The sequence below is a fragment of the Bos taurus genome, chromosome 11, assembly GCF_002263795.3.
Source record: "Bos taurus isolate L1 Dominette 01449 registration number 42190680 breed Hereford chromosome 11, ARS-UCD2.0, whole genome shotgun sequence".
NCBI classification, from domain to species: Eukaryota; Metazoa; Chordata; class Mammalia; order Artiodactyla; family Bovidae; genus Bos; species Bos taurus.
In genome coordinates this window covers 82,394,437-82,399,847 of record NC_037338.1, presented here as the reverse complement: position 1 = coordinate 82,399,847, position 5,411 = coordinate 82,394,437, and positions in this window count along the sequence as shown.

The window sequence follows — 5,411 nt, the reverse complement described above, 5'->3', positions numbered from 1 at the left end:
GAGGAAAAATCTCTCTTTTCCTTTGGAGATGCTGTCAACCAGGAATGGGAAGATGGGAGGGTAATAAAGGCCGGGGACCCACATCCATTTGGCCAGCCCCCTCTACTTCTATCAGCTTCTGGGTCTCCTTCAAGATAATGATAATGATAACACTACTGATGATAATAAAAATGTTATGGAGGCGTGACCATGATGCTGGCTTCTGTCTTCTAGTCTGGCCCTTCTTGCATCCCCTTTATTTCTCAGGTCTTTGCAAGGAGCCAAAGGAGCAATTTTTAAGTCACCAAATAATCCCAAGCAGTGAAGGCTTGGCCTTCCTAAAGCCATCTGGGGATGGACTGGTCCCAGAGACTGCCTGGGACACATGGTGTAAAATCCTCCACAACACCCATTGGGGAGGTGTATTCTGTTACATCAGAGGAGCTGTAGTTCAGGCACCTAGACAGGGCTTGGGGCTTCGTTCCCTGGGTTGAAGACCCTGTGATGAAATTGCTGTTAACGTCATCTGTGAGATTCATGACTCCCGGGCTGGAGTTTTCCTTTTTATTGGCGGTTGTGAAACCATTTTGGAGAAGTCTGTTGAGGGGAAGGGTGGGTGGAAGAAGGATGGCATCCCTGAGGATTTGAAGGTGGGTTCTTTCACAGAATGAAGGAGAAGGCAAGTCAAATAGACCTTCTGCAAGTGAAAGTGTTAGTCACAAAGTCCTGTCGACTCTTTATGACCCCATGGACTGTAGCCCGCCAGGCGCCTCTGTCCGTGGGATGCTCCAGGCAGGAACACTGGAGTGGGTTGTCATACTGTCCTCCAGGGGATCTTCCTGACCCAGGGGTCAAACTCAGGTCTCCTCATTGCAGGCAGATTCTTTACTGTCTGAGCCACCAGGAGAGACTTTAAGCACCTTTAAAAGAGATGTTTACATATATTTAGCTTTGGGGAGTCACCCTCAGTTAACTCCCAGGGATCAATAGTTTCCACATTCTGAAAATCCTTATTCAAGGGGCACAAGTGCCCAGCTGAAGATCCTCCCTTCCCAGGCCCCCTGAAGGGGAAAGAGTCTGTCATGTTAATGACATGTGCATATTATTAAGAGAAGGGACAAAGGGCCTGGAGCTTGGGAATGAGAGTTGATCTGGAGACTCTTCAATATGCAGATGGTACCCTTATTATAAATCTCATGCTGGAGGGCCCTGAGAGAGTCAGCTCTTAAGTGCAGAATGGCTGCAGTGTGGGGGTTCCCTCTCCACATCCCTACCTCCTCTGTAAAATGCTACTGCGATGCCTGATCACAGAATGTGTTGTGAAGTCGAAATACAATGTTGCTTTGATTTCTTGGAGTTTGAGGATTACAGAATGCCAGGCTCCCCAAGTCTCCTGAGCCACATAACATTTGCCCTTCCTGTACTAGGGCTCCACAACAAAATATAAAGCATTCAATGCCGTTCTAGTCAACCCTTTCAGGGATGGGACCTGTGGGCAGGTGAAGGAGATGAAGGGCTGGTGGGAAGAACAGTCATGGCTGCTGAGGACTCTGACCATCACCTGGGAAGGAAGGTGAGATGTGAATGCAGATAGTTTTCAGAGACTTGGGGTTGCAGGATGCACAAGAGAGCCTTCCCATAAAGGAGATGGTATGCAAGGTAGCCTTAAAGATGGGTGATTGGCATGAAGGGGAAAGGCAGGAAGACCATTCTGGGTTGAGGGGCAGCCTGAGTGGAGCTGCATGGAGGTATGAATGGAGTGTGTTTAGGGTACAAGTGCACACTGGGGCAGCAGGTGAGATGGATGGGTGGAGTCTAAGGACCACCTCCATGCAATGGGGAACTTGCCATGGGGTCTGAGGAGAGGGATTCACTTGGGTCTCACCTGACTCTGGAAGAACATATGAGCATATTTAATTCAATTCATTTCAGTCACTCAGTAGTGCCTGACTCTTTGTGACCCCATGGACTGCAGTGTGCCAGGCCTCTCTGTCCATCACCAACTCCTGGAGCTTGCTCAAACCCATGTCCATCAAGTTGGTGATACCATCCAACCATCTCATCCTCTGTCATCCCCTTCTCCTCTCACCTTCAATCTTTCCCAGCATCAGGGTCTTTTCTAAAGAATCAGTTCTTTGCATCAGGTGGCCAAAGTACTGGAGCTTCAACTTGAGCATCAGTCCTTCCAATGAACATTCAGGATTGATTTCCTTTAGGATGGACTGGTTGGATCTCCTTGCAGTCCAAGGGACTATCAAGAGTCTTCTCCAACACCACAGTTCAAAAGCATCAATTCTTTGATGCTCAGCCTTCCTTATGGTCCAACTCTCTTATCCATACATGACTACTGGAAAAACCATAGCTTTAACTAGACAGACCTTTGTTGGCATATATTTAAGCCATACAAAATTCCCTGGATGGTGCTTGTCAGCTTCAATAACTAGTAATCATCATGCTTGCTTCTCTTGGGGGAGCTCCTCAGCACTCCTGAACTTGTAGGAGGAGCCCAGACCTTTGAGAGCCTCAGAATTGGCTCAGCAAGGCCACTGCTCACAGTTTCTTCTATGTCAAGCCTTGTTGACCTTGTGTTTTCTTTCTTCCCTCCACTCATCTTCTCACATCCAAAGCCCACACATCTTCCAGGAACCAGCTTTAAGGTCTCTCCTTCACAAAACTTCACACTGTAGACTTGTCTTCCCAGCCTCTAACCTCACCTGGTGTTTTTCCTGTATCATTTTGGGTTTGGGAAATGAAGGTAACTCGCTTCCTCCCAGCTATGGTCACTATGAAAAAAATTAGCCAATGAAGTATAAAAGAGAAACAAAAATATCACTAGTAACCCACCCTCCAGAGAGAACAACTATTAAAATGCTGGTGTACATCTTTCTAGATTTTTCCATAAACACATAAATACATATGAATATGCCTGTTTGTTTTGTATCTTTATTAGGTCATGAATTATTTTTTTATTATGTCTTATCTCTCTTACTAGGGGTAAGAGGCTCTCTGGCCTTTGTTCTGTATTTTCTAGAATGAATTTTGCACATAGTAGGCAAGCAGCAAGTGATGAATGAATGATTGAATGTGTCTCTCTATACTGTGTGTGAGCGCATACTCAGTCACTCGGTTGTGTCCGACTCTTTGTGGCCCCATGGACTGAAGCCCACCAGATCCTCTGTCCATGGGATACCCCAGGCAAGAATACTGGAGGGGGTTGCCATTTCCTCCTCCAGGGGATCTTCCTGACCCAGGGATCGAACCAGTGTCTCCTGCACCTCCTGCATTGAAAGGCAGATTCTTTTACCACTGAGCCACCTGGGAAACCTCTCTCTAAACTGTATCTTTCTGTAAAATGAAGGTTTGGGATTGTGTTATGTTTGAAGTCATTCTTGTTCCCATCTGTAGATTTCTGGTTCTTACGTGTCTGTGGTGGATGAAAGAATCTTCTTAAAATCTGGTTGCTGGGTATGTTCTTTTTAGCCCCTACATTGTTATGTCCCCAGACTAAAAGGAGATCAAACGATGACTACATGCACTCACACTGTGTCCATACAAAATCTAAAAACCACTTGGATTGGTGGGAACAGTTCTCTCTTTTTTTTTGTCTTACCCCAAATGACAGATTTGGGGATATCAGCAGACACTTAGACTCTGAGAATAACAAATTTTGGTGGGGGAGGTTGTTGTGCTGGGTGTTTTGCTGTACATGGGCCTTTTCTAGGTCCAGTGAGCGGGGGCTACTTTCGTTGCAGTATATGGACTTCTCATTGCAGTGCATTTCTCAGGTCCTAGAGCACAGGCTCAGTAGTTGTGGCGCAAAGGCTTAGTTGCTTTGAAACATGTAGGATCTTCCTGGACCAGGCATTGGACTGTGTCTCCTGCTTTGGCAGGCAGATTCCTATCTACCACACCACCAGGGAAGTCCAGAAACAAATTGCTTTGAATGCTATGGATTTCGTATTTCTTCTGATCTGCAGCACTGCCTACCAATAGCCTACATGGCACCTTTGCATGAATTAAAGAAAGGCTTCTCCTCTCCCCTGGTGCTCAGACAGAAGGAACCTGCCTGCAGTGCGGGAGACTCAGTTTTGATCCCTGTGTCAGGAAAAACCCCTGGAGAAGGGAGTGACAATCCACTTCGGTATTCTTGTCTGGTGAATTCCATGGACAGAGGAGCCTGGAGGGTTATACTTCCATGGGGTCTCAAAGAGTTGGATACAACTGAGTGACTAACACTTTCACTTTCCTCTCCTCTCTAGGCAGATGCAGACCACATTGGATGCACGGATTGGTGAACAGAATGCAGCTGGATATCAACTCCCCACCCCAGTCCCGCCCCTGGCCCCAGGAGGGCACCTCTTGGGTAGGACACAATGTGAACAATTATACCAGCAGCCCTGGTGCAGAGTACTTCAAAGAACTGAAAATGCCAGTTAAATGTTTTATATTTCTGTTCAGGACTTTTCTTTAAACAAAGAAAAATAAGCTGCAAATGACAGAAACCATAGCATTTGTGGGCTCACATAGCAATAAGGTTTATCACAGGGTAAAGACACTGTGTGTCTCTTCCTGGTGATCCCTCTATCTGGAGGCTACCCTGTCCCCCCTTTCTCAACACCACCATTCTTCAAGCTCAGCTCATAGGCTGTCTCTTCCACAAAGCCCTCTGTGACCCATGTTGTTGGAATTCATTGAACCCTCTTCTGTGCTGCCTTACAACCACTCTACCCTCTTCTGCTGTGTGCATCTCATGTTTCACGTTGGGTGTTAGGTGATTTGTTTACATAGTGGCCAGGCATCCTGCTGGGCCTCAAGTTAATCATCATTAAAATAGAGAAAATAGGCTACATCTTCCAAGTTCCTCAATAAGTACTATGAATATCCCAATGAAGATATGTATGTTTTGCTATCTGTGAAACTCCTAGAGAAGAGTCACAGTCTTTTTGATCTCTGGATTCACTAAATCCACATGATGCTGAAGATTATATATTATATATATTTTATATATCTATATCTATATATATATATATATATATTTTTTTTTTTCGGAGAAGGCAATGGCACCCCACTCCAGTACTCTTGCCTGGAAAACCCCATGGATGGAGGAGCCTGGTGGGCTGCAGTCCATGGGGTTGCTAAGAGTCGACTGAGCGACCTCACTTTCACTTTTCACTTTTCTGCATTGGAGAAGGAAATGGCAACCCACTCCAGTGTTCTTGCCTGGAGAATCCCAGGGATGGGGGAGCCTGGTGGGCTGCCGTCTATGGGGTCACACAGAGTCGGACACGACTGAAGCGACTTAGCAGCAGCAGTATATATATTTTAGTCACACCACTTGGCTTATGTGATGTTAGTTCCCTGACCAAGGATTGAGCGTGCACCATCTGCAGTGAAAGTGTGGAGTTCTAACCACTGGATCACCAGGGGATTCC